The 19845-nt window shown below is 33.0% G+C and overlaps 1 protein-coding gene across 2 annotated transcripts in view; it reads left to right on the top strand.

Moving 5' to 3' along the window:
* The first annotated feature begins 668 nt into the window (after positions 1–668).
* Positions 669–19845, top strand: part of LOC142334157 (transmembrane protein 107-like) — a 373793-nt gene continuing 354616 nt past the window's right edge. For both annotated transcript variants that reach the window (XM_075381945.1, XM_075381946.1), the window contains exon 1: positions 669–875. The gene's annotated coding sequence lies outside the window, so the exon portion shown is untranslated. The remainder of the gene's footprint in view (positions 876–19845) is intronic.

Here is a 19845-nt window from a genome sequence, read left to right as displayed (position 1 = left end):
ATATAATAGTGAAAATGTAATTAATTAATAAATAAATAAATAATTACAAAAGAAAAATTATTTGAATTATAAAATTATCAAATGGTTTTTTATTTATTGCATTATTAGAAAAAATTATTAGTTTTTAAATAAATTACTATTTATTTATTGTTAATTTTACAAAAAAAAAAAAAAAAAAAAAAAAAAAACTTCTAACGAGAATATTTCCACACTTCCAGATTATTCTTTGAAGAGTAAAGATTAAATTAAAAACAATTAGTTCATTATGTAACCGTTAGATAGCATAAGTTGTATAGTACTTTTCTGAACAACTTTTCAACTTTAATGAAAGAATATTTTAATTTAATTTTATTATTATTAAAACTATTTAAAGTATAATAAAGAAAGTTAATTATATTTTTAACATTAAAATAGGTAGTTTTAATTAAAATTAATATAATATTTAATTTATTAATTTAATCACCATTTGAAATATATTAAATAATAATTTTAATTAAAAATCGTTTAATTTAAACATCAAAACAGATGTGTAAATCGTAAAAAATAGAAAGATAACCTTAATAGGGAAATTATGTTACGGAGGGAATTTTTTAATAAATAAGGGAAATTTTATGTACGTATAAGTTGTGTTTGTTTTGATACTATACTATCATCTCTATGCAGCACGTTTTATGTCAGATTTAAATACAACTGACTGTTGTTGTTCCGTTTTACTTACAGTTGTATTCTATCGAGCGTGAGTTGTGGCATGTGTTCAGTTGTAATCTTTCTTGAATGAAAATTTTATTTATTTTTATTTTTTTATTTTAATTAGAACGTGATAAATTCGTTTTAAGTTTTTGTAGTTTTAAAACAAAGGGAGGCAGCAGAAAAATGTAAGTTTTTTTAATATTTATTTTAATTAAAGTAATATGTGTTTTATTGTTTTGTGTTGAATGATTGAATTTTGTGTTTTATTGTTTTTGCTATTTTATTATGTATTTTTGTAATTTTGATCTTTTCTTCTCATTGTTTTATTTTAGCCAAATTTATTATCTATGTAATTTTTAATTTTCATAATTTTTGCCTGAATTTTAAGTGTACTTAAAAATTTAAACACACACAGACACACACATTGTTGATAAATATATATAAACCGAAAATAATTTTCCCTTATTTTATTTATTTTTTATTATTATTATTATTTTTTTTTTTTATGAAATATCGCGAAATTTTAAATTACAAATTGCTCAATAGAAAGTTGATTCGTGATTAAATTATGTGGTTTTACAAGTCTGCACGTATTATGCACAGAATCGTGTTCTTATATTCAAGTGTCATTTCTGTGTACACCAGTAACCATTTAACAGTTTTAACATTTAAACGATTTCATGTTACCTTTTTTTGTCAAAAACATTTACCAAACAAAACCTATAACTCACTTTTAAACTATTAAAAAATCCGAAACATTTTTAAAGTTAATATGTATATATATATATATATTTATTACTTAGTATTTTTGTTGAGATATCGATTGTTGACTAATTTAATGGTAATCTACATTCATTTCTTTTCCCATTAATTTTTAAAATTACATCATGTTTACCACATCCTACAACATCAGTTATTTTCATACATAATGTAGTAATCTTTGTTTACTTTACTGTACGTCCGTCTATCACCAAATTTACTAAATCTGATTTAATACATGTTTTACCATTTTAATTCATCACTTTACGACTATTCCAATTCTAATCTTTTCTTAAAATTTCGATTATTATCGATTTTGATAATTTTCAATATGCTTTTACTTTTTAACTTATTCTTTAGTCTTCTGTTCTTTTATTTTTCTGTATTCTATATTTCACTACCATAAACTGTACATCTATTTAAATATTTTAACAAAAATCTCTCTTGGATTTGTATTTGATACGGTTCAAAAAAAGTTTTTTATTTTTTTGTCTGTATAATCTTTTTCAATTTTTTATTCTTTTTGTAATCTAGGTAACCAAAAAAATTTTTCCAAACGAATGAAATACTTCCTTTTTATTTATCCGGCGAATATAAATAGAATAAATATGTTAAAGTTGAAAGTATGGTGAACAAATCAAAAATGAGATATCGGCACGGTCCAAGCGATCGAGAAACCTTTTTGTTCGCGTACCCCGAAGACCAAGCTTGATATGAAAGAAAGAAAACAGAAAACATTATTTTTCCTCCTTCCCTTACAAACCAAAGGAAAGGGTGAAAGGGGAAATGGATATGTTGTACCCCATATAATATATATATATATATATATATATATATATATATATATATATATATATATATATATAATTTATTATTTATACTGCTTCTTTAGCGTACCTTCAAATATCACTTTGCGTAGTCGTTGGAGTACGCGTACCCCACTTTGGAGACCACTGATCTAGACCAAAAAAAATTATGTGCGTACATACATACGAAAACGGTTACACCACTGCTTTTAGAGTTGCCGAACCGATTTTCTTGAAATTTAAATCAAATATTAGTTTTATAAGTAGAGCATTGTTCATATTAATTTTTTTTTTCTCAAAATTCTTTAACCGGTGCTGGGATCTTGCGTAAAAACCAATTTTAATTTCTTCAGAGGTATTTTTGAGAAAGCTTTATTAAATCCAAATTAATCAGAAAAAATTTCAAAAAATCAACCCAACTCTTAAAATTGAAATATTTGTTTCAATTTGTTTCATGAATTTTTTTTCTTTAATTTTAGTTATAATAACGTGTCCTCAAATTCTTTCCAATTCGTCATGAAACGATCTGTAATTCAAGACAATATAAAATGAAAAAAATTCATTAGTTATTTTACGTTCGGATTTACCAACATATAATTACTTTGTGGTGATGGTGGTCTTGTTTGATTTATACGAGGATTGCGTATACACAAAACAGAACAGAGCAGTACTGACTGACAGTGGGCGGGACTGATGCAGTGAATTGCTAAATTTTTTTTTTAAACATTTCTCTTGCTCTATTCAATTCTAGAAACCACTGTTGTTGTTGTTTTTTTTTTCATTTTATTTATTTATCTTTATTTTTTTGTTACAATAAAATTCTTGTTTAGAAATTTATTCTAATTTTATATATACGCGTTTTGACGCATGCGTTATCATCAGTTGAAATAAATATGAAAAAATTATCTAAGTAAAATTTGTTTTACATCATCAACCATTGGCCCAGGGATTTGAAAAAAATGAGTTTTCGAAGACAGAAAAAATCATTCCTCCCTTAACAGGCACAGTTCGAATCGGTTTAAGTGTTTCCTTACGGCAAGGGATGACCAAAATGTTGCTAGAATTGTAAGAAGATTGGGCCTTGTCGTATACTAAACATGTCAAATCTTTTTCGCATGCAACCATTGTAGTATTGAGTAAATTTGAAGTTTTTCTTAATTTTAAGGTGGGAATTTTTTTTTATCCCCTTACGTAGCACCGGTGAAATCTACTTCCGCCTTCCGGCGTGCCGGAAGGGATTTTTTTTCTTTTAAAATAATTTTTTATTTATGTCAGGTCATCTACAAAAATTGTTTTTATGAGGTTTTATATAAATAAGTTTGATAAATAGTCGAATAGTTTGAAAAATATTAAAAGTTTTATTATATATTCGTTCCAAATTTTTTTTATTAAAAATATTATAAAACAATTTATTGGGGTTTTTTTTTTTACTATTTTATCTTAATTTTTAGCGTATTTCCAGAGAATTTGTAGAAATTTCTACTGCACCCGGTCAGAATTTTTAAGGGAGTGTTTCATTTTTAACGGAGGGAATCAACTCTTCTTTGCGTTTTGGCGTCTTCTGAAAATTATTTTGCAGTGTTTATATACGAGAGGTTATCTCTAAAGTAAAAAAAGTTTCATTATAAAAAATTTTATTCTGAAAACTTTATAAATATTTTTTTATTTCTCTTAAACTACATACCTTATACTACTTCTCTATATAATCGCCACATGTATTAAGGTATTTATCGTAGCGATACACCTGTTTCAATATACCTTCGTCGTATTCTTCTGTGTCCAGTCCATTTAGCCACTGATTAACAGCATTTTTAAGTCCATCATCACTCGCGAATTGCTTACCACTCAAAAATTTCTTCAATTTAAAAAAAAAATGGTAATCAGAAGGAGCTAAGTCCGGACTATATGGTGAGTGATCGTGAATCTTCTATCCAGTGGTTCTCAGTAAATCACGTATCGGATCCACAAAATTTGGACGTGAATTATCGTGCACCAGGACGACGTCGTCGATCAACCGCCCGCGTCGCCGATTTTGAATGGCGCGCCGTAACTTACGTAGAATTACATCGCAGTAGACTTCTGCATTTATAATCGTTCCACAGGATATGAAATGGATCAGCAGTATGTCCCAAAAGACTTTTGGGAACCGATCCCAAAAGACTTTTGGGAACCGATCCCAAAAGACTGGCCATCAGTTTGAGTCCAAATAGCTGCGGCTTGACCTTTGTTGGTCTGGTTGGTGATAGAGGATGACCCCAATCACTTAACTGCCATTTTCTCTCTGGCATGTAATACGAAATCCATGTTTCATCGCCGGTAACAATCGAGTTAAGAAACTTATCACATTTTTCTGTGTAGCGCATCAAAAATTCGAAAGCAAATCCAATTCGAATTTTTTTTTCACGTTCCATTAAGACGTGCGAAACCCAACGTGCACAAACGTTTCTGAAGCTTAAATATTCGTGAACACTTCGACCGATAACACTCTTGAAACATCAGGAAATAAAAGGGCCAGGTCGGAAATCATTGAGCGACGATCTTTTCTGATTTTATCATCGACGCGTTTCAACAAGTCCTCGGTGATTCTCGAGGGCCTCACCGAACGTTTTTCATCGTGCACATTAATTCTGTTATTTCTAAACCTTTCACATCATTTTTTGACGTTTCTTTCCTTCATTACATTATAACCGTACATAGCAACCAACTACCTATGAATTTCAACCGGCTTATGATGGTTTATAAAATGTATGACTCCGTGTATTTCACAGTTGGCTGGAACATCGATTTTCCTATTCGTTTTCTAATATAACTCATACGTAATCAAAGATACTATAACGTCATAACTTACAAACAACAATGGACTATGTACATCATTAAAGTGGCCAAGAACGATATAGGTTCGCTAACCTTATGGAGAGAAATTTCCCAGCGGTCTTTACTCTAGAGATATCCCTCGTACATATATACAGAGTGATTCAAAGAAACAGGAAATTAAAAAAATTAAATAACATTAATGAAAATTTTTTTTTAGAAAATGAATTTTATTTAATGTAATTGTACAAATGTTGCCATTTTAGGATACATACATTTTAGTTTATTTTTTAAAGATGGCATCTTTCAGGTGACCTCCTCTTCTACGTAAACACTCACGAAGTCTCTTCGTTAAATTGTTCGTGGTTTGACGTAACATCTCGACTGGAATTTCCGCAATTGCTTCTCGGATCTTTGCCTTCAGTTCTTCCGTTGTAGCAGGTCTACTGTGGAACACTTTGCTTTTAAGGTGACCCCCACTAAAAGTAATCGCAAGCTGAGAGATCAGGCGATCTGGGAGGCCATCTCTAATGTCACCGTTTCGTGAAATGACACGTTGTCCGAACAATCGGCGTACAGCTGCCATCGATATTCGTGCAGTATTTGACGTTGCTCAGTCTTGTTAAAACCAGGCAGTGTTAAGAATCGGTGGAAATCTCTTTTGTTGTTCCCCAACAAAGGTTTCAAGCACGGCTACGTAACTAGCCGACGTCACTGTAATCGCAAGACCGTCGTCATCCTCAAAAAAATAACGGCCTATAACACCGTAAGATGACATAGCACACCACACGGTCGCTTTCTGGCTGTGCAACGGACGCTGGTGTAGCTGCGTAGGATTTTCTTGTGCCCAGTACTTGAAATTTTGCTTGTTAACAAATCCACTGAGATGGAAATGCGCTTCGTCTGACATCCACAGTTCGTGAACAAACTCTTCGTTATCATTTATCTTCTGAAGCATTACATTACAGAATTGTGCTCGCACAACTGCATCGTTCGGTTTCAGTTCCTGGACGATCTGCAACTTGTACGGATGGTATTGCAAGTCTTTCACTAACATTCTTCGAACACTTGAACTATCCGATTGTAAAGATGCTGAGAGACGACAGATTGACCGATGTTGACTTCGTGTGACAGCATCTTGTAAAGCTTGAACATTCTGTGGTGTACGGACGGTTCGCTCACGGCCTGGAGGTTTCTTTTTCATTGCCGAATCGGTTTCCTTAAAATTAGATATCCATGTTTTAAATGCATGTACTCATGGAACACGGTCGTGCCGTCCCAGATTAGAATGGCGAAATTCTCTTCGCGCTCCCTCCACACTGTCATTGTTTTTGTAAAACGCTTTGATAGCAAATGCACGTTGCGCACCACTCCAAGGATCCATGACAACTAAATGGCAGGTTAGGTTAGAGAGGCTGGCGCCACTTATCAAGTGGTACCAATCGCCCACGGCTACCAACACAACTTTCAAAATTTCCCGTTTCTTTGAATCATTCTGTATAAGATGTTTACGTCCGCTGTACTGGACGTAAATTTTGACCGATTTTGATGAAATTTGATGGGGTGATGTAAACTTAGTATAAATAGTACACTATTGATTTTGAAGTTAATCGGTTCACGGGAACCGGAGTTTGAGCTCAAAAAATATGTTTTTGCGTTCATTTTTTGGTTTTTGGTTTTTCTTCTGGGCGAAATTTTTATCGATTTTAATGAAACTTTGTAGGATGATATAAATCTAATAGATAAAGGACGATATTAATTTTCAAGTCTATTAATTTTAAGGCAACGTTGTTAATTTTCAAACATTATGCGTAATAGTACCAAAGTCGGTTGTTGACAAGTAAATCGTAGCGATTAAGCAATTGATGCAGTCATAATTCAACAACAACGTGAAAAGGAGGAAAAAGGAAAACATACAAATATATAAGTATAATGTACTTGGTGATTCAAAAAGGACTTCCCAATTTTAAAAGCATATAAAAATTTATTAATATAACTTACAGATCCGGTTGAGGTCTCATTTTATAGAAAAAACATAAAGTTTTGACTCACGTAGTTCATTAGTACCGAATTCGGCCACCAGTGTTGTTAAAAATGAATAGTACATTTATTGGTGCGTAACGTGCTCGTTGTGTGTTTTGGTTTCACGATATAGTCAACAACTGCAATTCAACGTAATTTTCGTATAGAATATGGTAGGCAACCATCTAGTAGGCATACAATTTATTCTTGGGACCAAATCTTTGTTGAGACTGGTTGTTCAGTTAAACATAAAAAGTCACCGAGATGCTCACGCGTCCTTGAAGCTGCTATGAAACAACTCCGAGAAAGCTTTGCATGTAATCCAAACAATTCGACGTACGTCACCTGAGACTGACATTCCACAAACGTCTGTTTGGCGTAAACGATTGCATTTGAAACCATTCAAACTTACCGTGGTTCAACACATTACAAATGATGACAAAGTTGCTCGGCTGCAGTTTTGGGTGGAAATGATGGGTAGAATTGCAGACAACGATAAATTTTTAGGGATGACTCAACTTTTCATATCAATGATAAGGAGAACATGGGGTATAGAAAACCCTCATGAAACTTTGCAGCATTTTTGATAACCCTAAAGTCCTTATTTTTGTGCTTTAAACAAACAAAGAATGTATGACCCGTTCTTCTTCCAGGAGGCAACCCGTAAATCGTATCGTTTATATAGAGATGCTTCAAAATGTTCTAATTCCTTAATTAGACGATGATGACAAATATTGGCATTATTACTATCAGAAAGATGGAGAACCACCTCATTGCCGCCTAGAAATCTAAGATTTTCTTGATACTCGATTCCCAGGTCGATGAATCGGTCGAGACCACCTCGCTCCCCAGATTTCAACCCGCTAGATTTTTTCTTGTGAGTTTCATTAAAGATCGTATTTATTTACCACCTTTTCCTGTTAATCTTCTTATGTTATGACTTCGAATTAATATCGCAGCTACAGAAGTAATACCCGAATTATTGTATACAGTTTGGAATTGAATCGACTTCAGGTGGTTGTATGTCGCATTACAAATAGAAGCCATATTGAACCATATTGAATGTTAGGTGACAAATTTTATGTGTTTTTCTATGAAATAAGACTTCAACCGAATTTGTTAGTTATCTACAAGGGTTATTTTTTTATCAAGGTCCGATCGGTCACGAAATAAAAACCCGCGCAAAACTCGGATGAAAGGTTCATCCGATTTTTGCGCATATGTGTTGCGCAGCGTCTCTAGTATGGCCTTCAATCACGCTGCGTCACTTCGTTTAGTTCTGAACACGCAGCTAGCACGTAAACATGTCTACAACAATAGCATAACATATCTCTCGCTAAGTGTGAAGTGCGTGCGGTAATTCGATTTCTTCAGGCTGAGGGGTGTAATGCGGTTGAAATTCATCGACAAATAACTAATGTGTACGGTGAAACTTCAATGAGTGATAGCAAAGTTCGACATTGGTGCAGGACGTACAGATGTTCATGATGCAGGCGGTCAGGGAAAGAAGCGAATGTCAACCGATGATCTCGTTGAGCGAGTGGATGAGGCAATTTGAGAAAATCGTCGGTTCACAATTTCTGTATTGAGTGATTCGTTTCCTGAAATTTTAAGGTCAGTTCTCTACACCATTGTGAGTGAGAGACTTCAGTACCGCAAACTGCGTGCGTAGAAACATGGCTGAAAACACAGGCGGCTCCGTTCTATGATGAGGGTATTGGAAAGTTGGTACCACGCTACGACAAATGTCTAAATCGGAGTGGCGACTATGTAGAGAAATAGCGTAACTATATAAGTACTTGTTACAAATAATTTTTTTTTTTTTTCACTGTGGTTTTAATTTCGTGACCGATCGGACCTTGAATAAAAAATAACCTTCGTAAATAGATTTTTATATGCTTTTGAAATTATGAAGAAGTGCTTTTTAAATCGCCCGGGTATTTATTGGAACAATATATATAGTTCATCGTAGTGTTGTAAAAGGATATGTAATACCAACATAACATGAAATACCAAAAAAAAAAAAAAAAAAAAAAAAAAAAAAAAAACAACGAAAGCAATGCAATATTATTTTCAAAAATCATTACAGTAGTCCAACATCCTTTCTATATTAACTAAAACCGGAAATACGCCCTTCTGATGCACTTAGTGTGATAAGAATATTTTCCCCTTATATACTTCCATGTAATATTAAATTAATTTTTTATTTTATCTTTCCTGATATAGCTTGGTTATTGTTCTTGAGCAATTTTTATGTAATTTTAATCTAATATCAGGTCAGTTGTACTTAATAATTAATTAAGAGATTGGCTTATATGATTATCCTCATGTCTCAAGGATATCTTGTATAACATTATGCTCGACATAAGCAGCTGCTGCATTCCTTTTTTTTTTTTTTTTTAAATTTGTAATTAATTATAACCCATCAACATGACACATACTTACGTATCACAAACATTTGTAGCATTACCAACAGGAAGACATATTTTATATTAGTTGTTATATATAACTTTTTTTTTTTCATTAGATGGCTTTTTAAGGATAAAATTTCTACAATTCTTTTATAAGAAAAATAATCTTTTGATTAAATGTAATAAATAATACCTTTTATATTTATAACAAGCGTTTCAATCAGTATACTTGATTTATATGATTTTTCATATCATACGATTTTTTTTATCTTTAAAAAAAATCTGTTGGCAACATTGACCATAGTTATGTATTTAGTTTTAAACGACTTTGATATAAAGAGATGGTTTTTATTTACATCTGTTTTTTTTTCTCCTACAAACCGCGTTATATATTTTATCTTTTTTTTTTCTCTTTTCAATCTTCTTCATCATTTTACTATGCCATTTTATTAATTCTTCCGATGTTTTTCCTTTTTTTTTTGTTTATTTTGGTTTGTAAACCTTTTAATTTTTTTTTCTTATACTGGATTTTCTTTTCAGACATCTGTTTTCTTCTTTAGTATTTTCTGACTTTTGAAAATTAATTCAATTTTTTTTTTAATAATTTTAATATTTTTTTGGTCAATTTATTTTGTTCCTAATTTTTAGGTTGCATCTGTTCAACTGTTGAACAATAAAAAATCCGCCTCCTATGGCCAAATGAGATGAGAATAATATGTATGATATGTAAATAAGGTGTAGCCTTATACCAGGCCGATCATTCCTAAGATCTGTGATTAATTGAACCCTAACTATCAGCTATTAAAATAGTAATTTGCGAAATCGAGTTTACCACTACAGTAATCTTGGTGGTTAACTCGTCGTCGCAATTGTTTAGTAGCTGATTTTCAAGGTCTAAGGTTCAAATCCTTCTTTCTTTTTTCTGTTTAGCCTCCGGTAATTACCTTTCAGATAATACTTCAGAGGATGATATGTATGAGCGTAAATGAAGTGTAGTCTTTCACAGAATCTCAGTTCGACCATTCCTGAGATGTGTGGTTAATTGAAACCCAACCACCAAAGAACACCGGTATCCACGATCTAGTATTCAAATCCGTGTAAAAATAACTGACTTTACTAGGACTTGAACGCTGGACTTCCAAATCAATTGATTTGGGAAGACGCGTTCACCACTAGACCAACCCGATGGGTTAAGGTTCAAATCCTAGTAAATGTTAATGGTTCAATTAACCATATGTTAATGATTTAGACACAAAAAAAATGGTCTGAAAATTGACAAAAATTATTTTTGGACATCCGGATTTTTATGTTTGTTCACGCATAATTATTTTCTTATTATTTAGATTGAAACAAATCTTGTTGTAATCGACGCATCTCCTTTTGGCGGTGATACCATGATGTTAAAAAACGTTTTTAGACAAAAAAATCGGTCTAAAAATTGACAAAAAAAAAGAAAACTTTTTTTCGTCGTTCGGCTTTTTGTTTAATCGCGCATAAGTATTTTCCTATCTATCCGACTGTAATAAATCTTGTTGCAATAGATGCAGCTACTTTTCTAAAGTATATGTTTAGAGTGTCGCTTTATATGGAAGTGAAACTTGGACGATCGGAGTATCTGAGAAGAAAAGATTAGAAGCTTTTGAAATGTGGTGCTACAGGATAATGTTAAAAATCAGATGGGTGAATAAAGTGAAAAATGAAGAGTTATTGCGGAAAATAGATGAAGAAAGAAGGATTTGGAAAAATATAGTTAAAAGAAGAGACAGACTTACAGGCCACATACTAAGGCATCCTGGAATAGTCGCTTTCATATTGGAGGGACAGGTGGATGGAAAAAATTGTGTACGCAGGCAACTTTTGGAATATGTAAAACAAATTGTTAGGGATGTAGGATGTAGGGGGAAATGAAACGACTAGTACTAGATAGGGAATCTTGGAGAGCTGCATCAAACCAGTCAAATGAGTGAAGTAAAAAAAAATTGAATTGTTAATTAATAATTATTAACCTCTGATTGTAAAAAAAATTTACGATAAATAATAATTCAGTAGTAAAAAAAAAAAAAATATCAGAAGTTGTTATTGAAATGAAATTTTATATACTTTTAAAAATGTGTATATATATTTTAACAGGGGAAAAAGGAAGTCATGTGGTGTCCACATTAGAGTTTTTACGAGGGTTTCTCGTAATCTTCTTTCCTTTTATTTTTAATTTTTTTTTTGTAATTTCTGGTTATGGTTTCGACCTCCACCAGCGCTTATCTGTGTTTGTACATAATATCTATTTTTCCGGGCTGTTATGTCGGGGCTATTTAATCTTGACGGGGTCCCTCCTTCTGGTATTTTTCATTGCTAATTTTTTTTTTTTTTACTTAAAGAAATGTCAAAATATAGAAAAAGTCCTAAATAAAAAATCTGATTCGACTAATTTATTTTCTCTGTATAGTAATTCAGAATAATTGTATACCCAAGAAAGTAAAAATTACTAACTACATATACCGTATATCAAGAGTCATTTTAAAAAATTAGATTTTAATACATTAAATTATCTTATAAGTAGCGTAAAACAACAAAAGTTTCAATTCAAATGATTCAGTACAGGTCTCTTACATAAAATTGTTGAAGATAAACATTTATCTAAAAAAAAAAAAAAAAAAAAATAGATATCAAATGAACCTTAAACCCAACAGATATTTCTTCCCATGTACAAAAACTTAACAAAATTATTACTGTTTTTTTAATAATTAAAAAACTTTCAACAAAGAAGCAGATTTAAGATTAAAATATTTATATAATAATAATATTAAATATAATACATATTTTTTTCTTATTAGTTCCCCACATACGCACGAAACTGTGGGAGAATATAAAATGGAAATTTTGAGCCGAATTAAAAATAATCCATTTCCAACTGGGATTCGAAACCGTTATCTTTGAGATGAAAGTCTACAGCCTTTTTTTTTTTTACTTTCCTGGCGAATATAACTAAAATAACTATTTAAAAGAGGGAAAGTACGGTAATCATATCAAAAATGAGGTATTAACATTTTACAAATCTTTACCTTTTAGAGTACAGCTAGAACAAAAAACCATACAAGAGTTATTTTTTTTCAAGGTCCGATCGGTCGCGAAATAAAAACCCGCGCAAAAATCGGATGAATCTTTGCGCAGCGTCTCTAGTATGGCCTTCAATCACGCCGCGTCACTTCGTTTAGTTCTGAACACGCTACTAGCACGTAAACATGTCTACAACAATAGCATCTTCCGCCAAGTGTGAAGTGCGTGCGATAATTCGATTTCTTCAGGCTGAGGAATGGAATGGAATGCAAAGTTGGCAGGAGTCTATTACTCCCTACTTTATCGCAGAACCTGGACAGAGTCCCTTGCTGCTGGATCATTCTAATCGGGCTTGTTTTTAAAAGGGTTATTTTTTAATCTCGGATCTAATTTTTCAAGTTTTGTCTATTATTATTTTAGTGAATTTAAGACGGATTTAATTGCATTCCAATCCGTTGTTAAACCAGCGTTATCGAACCCATTTCATGGGCCGACCGCGGAAGGCTAGGCTTATAAAGCCTGTCCTCCCGACGTAATTCCCCTTCAGACCGTCCACTGAAGTCCTTTCGGTGCTAACTCTTTAATAGGATAGCAGGAATACGCCACAACGGGGCACTAGCTATAAGGAGGGAGCAATGCGTCCCCTTTTCCGGAGGAGTCGCAATTGCTGGGATATTTTGTCTTACTGTAAGTTTTTTTTTTAATTTAGACCGCGTTTTTGTTTTATGCGCGACTTACCGTGTTTGACGTCTTCAAACTATATAACTCGCGAAAACTTTTCACTCGCGACCCCGGAAACGCGTCTGACGCACTATACCGTTTATGGCTCATGCGATATGGAGGCCCCTAAGCCTGGTTTGTCGATTTTCGGCTACCGCACCGCACCATCACGGTGGTTCGTCCAGTACGGCGTGAGGCCGCTTCCTTACAACTGTCGGAGTTGGGTCCTCTCGGCAGATGTCCCGAAGATGACTGTGTTCGGACACAGCCGCTCTCCCGAACAGTCTGCGCGCCTGCGCCACCCCCACCTCGGACACGGATTGAAATCTCCCATCAGATCGGAGAGTGGCGTTTCAGGCTGAGGGGTATAATGCAGTTGAAATTCATCGAATAAGTAATGTGTACGGTGAAACTTCAATGAGTGACAGCAAAGTGCGGCAATGGTATAGGAAATTTAAAGCAGGACGTACAGATGTTCATGATGCAGACGGTCAGGGAAGGAAGCGAGTGTCAACCGATGATCTCGTTGAGCGAGTGGATGAGGTGATTCGAGAAAATCGTCGGTTCACAATTTCTGCATCGAGTGATTCGTTTCCTGAAATTTCAAGGTCAGCTCTCTACACCGTTGTAAGTGAGAAACTTTCAGTACCGCAAACTGTGTGCGAGATGGGTTCCCAAGATGCTGTCTGACCATCACAAAACAATGAGAATGGACGCCTCCCTAATGTTTCTCTAGCGCTACCACAATGAAGGAGAAGATTTTTTGAACAAAAGTGTCACAGGTGACGAGACACGGGTCCATTTCGAAACTGTAGAAACAAAAGAACAATCCAAACATTGGATGCATTCTCGTTCTCCCGCTAAACTAAAGAAGTGAAGCGAACCTTCTCCAACAGAAAGTATATGGCTACTGTGTTCTGGGACCGAATAGAGTTCTCTTGGTGGAATTCATGGAACGTGGCACGACCATCATTGCAGCCTCATACTGCGTGACTCTTCAACGTCTACGAAGGGCAATTCAGAATAAACGGAGAGGAATGTTGTCATCAAGCATTGTTTTTCTCCATGACAATGCTCGGCCGCACACTGAAGCTGTAACAAAGAAGTTTCCTGCAGCGTTTTCGTTGGGAAGTATTTGATCACCTACAATACAGCCCGGATACTGCTCCATCCGATTTTCACCTCTTTGCTCACATGAAACTCTGGCTAGGAGGACAACATTTTGGCACAGACATCGAGCTGCAGATCAGCGTAGAAATATGGCTGAAAACACTGGCGGCTCCGTTCTATGACGAGGGTTTTGGAAAGTTGGTACCACGCTACGACAAATTTTTAAATCGGAGTGGCGACTATGCAAGTACTTGTTATAAATAGAAAATTTGTTATTTTCACTCTGGTTTTAATTTCGTGACCAATCGGACCTTGAAAAAATAACCCTCGTATTTATATGCGTTCATATATGTATCGTACTACTTTTGGAATTATATCGTATGATTGAACAAACCAATTTTTTTTAAATTTGATAAAAATATTTTTATGTACCGGGTATGGATAATTTTTTTTTCAAAAATCGTTAACGGGTTGAGGATATTTCAAAAAAATCAATTTTAATTTTCTTCAGAGGTATTTTAGACTAAAGTTTATCAAACCTGATCTGTTATCAACAATGCATATAAAAGGTGTCCCAAAATAAAGTGATATTTTAAATTGGCCGCATTCTTTTTCGTGGTAAAATCCGAGTAGGAATTTTTATATGCTATTGTCAATAAATATTACGGTTAAAATATAGAAAAGTGTACAATCAAACATCGCGTAGAAATTGTAAAACTTTAATGTGGCACTACATGATTTTGTCGTACGTCTATTAAATTACATATATACATTTTTGCTGCACTTCATTTAAACTTATTTCATTTGAAAGTGAGATACGATTCTCCAATTCTTTAATAAAGTTGAAAAAATATTACTTTTTATTAATATCAATTTTTTTTTTTTTTGTCTTCAGTCATTTGACTGGTTTGATGCAGCTCTCCAAGATTCCCTATCTAGTGCTAGTCATTTCATTTCAGTATACCCTCTACATTCTACATCCCTAACAATTTGTTTTACATAATCCAAACGTGGCCTGCCTACACAATTTTTCCCTTCTACCTGTCCTTTCAATTCCAGGATGCCTTAGTATGTGGCCTATAAGTCTGTCTCTTCTTTTAACTAAATTTTTCAAAATGCTTCTTTCTTCATCTATTTGCCCCAATACCTCTTCATTTGTCACTTTATCCACCCATCTGATTTTTAACATTCTCCTATAGCACCGCATTTCAAAAGCTTCTAATCTTTTCTTCTCAGATACTCCGATCGTCCAAGTTTCACTTCCATATAAAGCGACACTCCAAACATACACTTTCAAAAATCGTTTCCTGACATTTAAATTAATTTTTGATGTAAACAAATTATATTTCTTACTGAAGGCTCGTTTAGCTTGTCCTATTCGGCATTTTATATCGTTCCTGCTTCGTCCATCTTTAGTAATTTTACTTCCCAAATAACAAAATTCTTCTACCTCCATAATCTTTTCTCTCCTATTTTCACATTCAGTAGTCCATCTTTGTTATTTCTACTTAATTTCATTACTTTTGTTTTATTCTTGTTTTTTTCATGTGGTAGTTCTTGCGTAGGACTTCATTTATTCCGTTCATTGTTTCTTCTAAATCCTTTTTACTCTCGGCTAGAATTACTATATCATCAGCAAATCGTAGCATCTTTATCTTTTCACCTTGTACTGTTACTCCGAATCTAAATTGTTCTTAACATCATTAACTCCTAGTTCCATGTAAAGATTAAAAAGTAACGGAGATAGGGAACATCCTTGTCGGACTACCTTTCTTATTACGGATTCTTTCTTTTGTTCTTCAATTGCTACTGTTGCTGTTTGGTTCCTGTACATGTTAGCAATTTTTCTTCTATCTCTGTATTTGAACCCTAATTTTTTTAAAATGCTGAACATTTTATTCCAGTCTACGTTATCGAATGCCTTTTCTAGGTGTATAAACGCCAAGTATGTTGGTTTGTTTTTCTTTAATCTTCCTTCTACTATTAATCTGAGGCCTAAAATTGCTTCCCTTATCCCTATACTTTTCCTGAAACCAAATTGGTCTTCTCCTAACACTTCTTCCACTCTCCTCTCAATTCTTCTGTATAGAATTCTAGTTAAGATTTTTTTAACATCAAATATTTATACAATTATTAATTCAATAAACTTCCTGAAATATTAGGTCCCTTTATTACTCTTTAAAAAATTTAAGTTTTATATCAATCTAAAAGTATGTTTTTTTTAAATTATTATGATGCAACCTTCAACAAAATGAAAAAAAAAACGAAACAGGAGAAGGTTACTGAATTTTATAGCGATATTTATTATAAAGTAGACTGAAAAAAATGCATAAATAAAAATGATCACATGTTACACCTAATATGATGTGGATACCGTACAGCTTCGTAGAACGCCTATTAAATTACACAAACACATTTTTAAAAGTACATAAAATTTTATTTAACTAATAACTTTTGATTTTTTCATATTTTTTTTCTTGTTATTATTGAATTATAATTTATTGTAATACTTTTTTTATAATTATTAATAAATCAATACATTTAAAATACAAAAAAAAAGTCGGAAATGAAGTCTGACTCGAACCGATGAGCCTTCCCCTTGTAAGATCCAAATATTTCATTAATTAACATTTTATCTGCCTATAACTCTGGAACTAATGAAAATAAGTCCCTTTCATGATGTATCATTGAAAAGCTTTCAAAGTGTGCTGATTTCTGCAGTTAAGAAATATTCAAAAATCCATATTTTTAAGATTTTTCTTTTTTTTGGACACTTTTGGTCGAATAAATTGCAATGAAACGCGAAGATGAACAACTATATGTTACAACAGTCCTAAATTCAAGATTTCAACATTCTAAAGCTAATTGTTATTGAGTTATACGAGATACATACGTACGTACGTACGTCACGTTGAAACCAGTCAAAATGGATTCAAGGATAGTTAAAATTGATATTTCCGTTGAAATCTGAAAACCGAAATTTTTGGCGATCACAATACTTCCTTTACTTCGTACAAGGAAGTAAAAATAACCTAACGAGTTTTCGAAAAAAAATCATCTTTAGCGATGAGACATATTTTATTTTTACAGGCTTTATCAATAAATAAAATTTTCGAATTTGAAGTACAGAAAATCTCACTTGGTCAGATTGCATCTATGTATGGGGCATTGATGCCATTAAATTTTCAACTTATAAGGTCAGGGGGGTGAGGTGTAAAACAAGGTCACCTTTAGTATCTCGAGAATTTGTCTAAGTTCTTATTTTGTTAGGCACATATGTTAACGATTACAAAATAATATTTCCAAAAAAGTTTTTTTCAAAATCACACCCCAGAAATGCTCTAAATAAACTAGTGGCTGAGCTGGTATACTGCGTCACCACTAGGAGCGCTAGTGAAGCACTGACGTATAGCTGTTGTAGTCGTCTTCTATGCTGTGACGTCACAGGTAAGCGGTAGAATTAAATAAATGAATAATATTTAAAGTGTAAAAAAGTATTTAAAGTGGCCGCTAGTACTGCCACACCCGCGCAAATGAAATTACGGTATGCGCGCGATCTTTAGTTAGAATCATTGAATTAAATAAACAAAAAAAAAAATTAATATAAATAAAATAATAAATATTTTAAATTAAGTTTTATGTGTATCTGTGTAAGCCGAGCATCAGAAAAAAGCCGCGTAACGGGAAATCCTACAACTAAATTGTTAGTTTTTAAGGTAGATTTCATAAAAAAAGCTACCTATTGAAATGTGTACCATGATTCGACTTCCGGAAAATTTCGAAATATCTTTGCGTTTCACATTCCCCAGACCCCAAAACCACCGTCAGTTCAAAAGTTTATATATATATTTCACTTTCTAGTGGATACGATAACTGAGGTAATTTTGCCCCAATCACTTTCAGATTAATACATAAAATATAACGATCCAAAATCTCGGTCGAGTTCCTTAATAGTCAAAATCAGACCATGGGGGTGGGCTTTTTCGAAAAAAAAACAAAATATGGCTGTAACTTTCTTATTAAGTAAAATATCGAATTCGTTTAAAGTTCCTACTATTCTTTGGATAAGGGCCTAAAACCTATCTAAGTAAGGTTTTTTATATCATCAACCATTAGCCTAAGAGGTGGGAAAAATGGGGTTTCGAAGACAAAAAATATCATACCTCCCTTAATAGGCAAAGTATTGAATCGGTTTAAAGAGTTAATTAGTCCTCTAAATATTATCTAAAACTTTTATTTGAAACAGTTTTTGATATGACCAACCCGTATGGCAAGGGATTACCAAAATGTTGCTGGAATTGAAAGAAGAGGGGGGCTTGTCGTATGCTAAACATGTGAAATTTTTTTCACATGCAACCATTGTCGTATTGAGTAAATTTGAAGTTTTTCTTAACTGTAAGGTGAAAATCTTTTTCATCCCCTACTTAGCACTGATGAAATCTACCTCCGCCTTCCGGTGTGCCGAAAGGGATTTTTTTAAATTGTAGACCCCGATTCTAGAATACAGAAAAGTTTTTTATAATTTTATTTTTATTATTTTAGCCTTTATTTTAGGGAGTATTTGATTTAGAGAAAACTTTATTTAAGAGAATTTGTTAAGCTTAACAGAAAAATATATCTTTCTTTTTCCTGTTTAGCCTCCGGTAACTACCGTTTTAGATAATACTTCAGAGGATGAATGAGGATGATATGTATGAGTGTAAACGAAGTGTAGTCTTGTACATTTTCAGTTTGACCATACCTAAGATGTGTGGTTAATTGAAACCCAACCACCAAAGAACACCGGTATCCACAATCTATTATCCAAATCCGTGTAAAAATAACTGGCTTTACTAGGACTTGAACGCTGGAACTCTCGACTTCCAAATCAGCTGATTTGTGAAGACGCGTTCATCACTAGACCAACCCGGTGGGTAGAAAAATATATCTGAAAATTTATTCTCCACCACTAAAAAATATATTTCTTGTCTCGTAATACCTTTAATTTTTATTATTAAGTAGGAGACCTGGCAATGCTTCCCTATTGCTAGATTTGATTTTATATATATATTTATATATGTATATATAGATTAAATGAAAACAATTGAAATTTTGATAAGACATTAAGAACAACATTACGGAACTTCACAGAATTTAACCTTTCACTTATCCCTATTTCCCTTTTCCTTTTTCCCTTTTTTCGCTTTTTCATTTTTGCATTTTACCCTTTTTCCCCGTGCGTAAATCGGTTCAGTAGTTTTTTAGTCTATAGCGGACACATATATCAGGAACATTGTAATGGAATCGTAAAATATTTAATTTAGCGTATGTTGCTCTTACGTCTAACGGATAGCGCTGTTAACACGAAATTTAGTTAATTAATAAATTTAAATTAAATTATTAATAAATTTTAATACCGTAATCCATTCATTCAATATCAACTGATCTTAAAACACAAATATTTTTGACACAAATAAATCGAT

The sequence above is a fragment of the Lycorma delicatula genome, chromosome 13, assembly GCF_047948215.1.
Source record: "Lycorma delicatula isolate Av1 chromosome 13, ASM4794821v1, whole genome shotgun sequence".
NCBI classification, from domain to species: Eukaryota; Metazoa; Arthropoda; class Insecta; order Hemiptera; family Fulgoridae; genus Lycorma; species Lycorma delicatula.
This window is presented reverse-complemented; position numbering and strand designations above follow the sequence as displayed.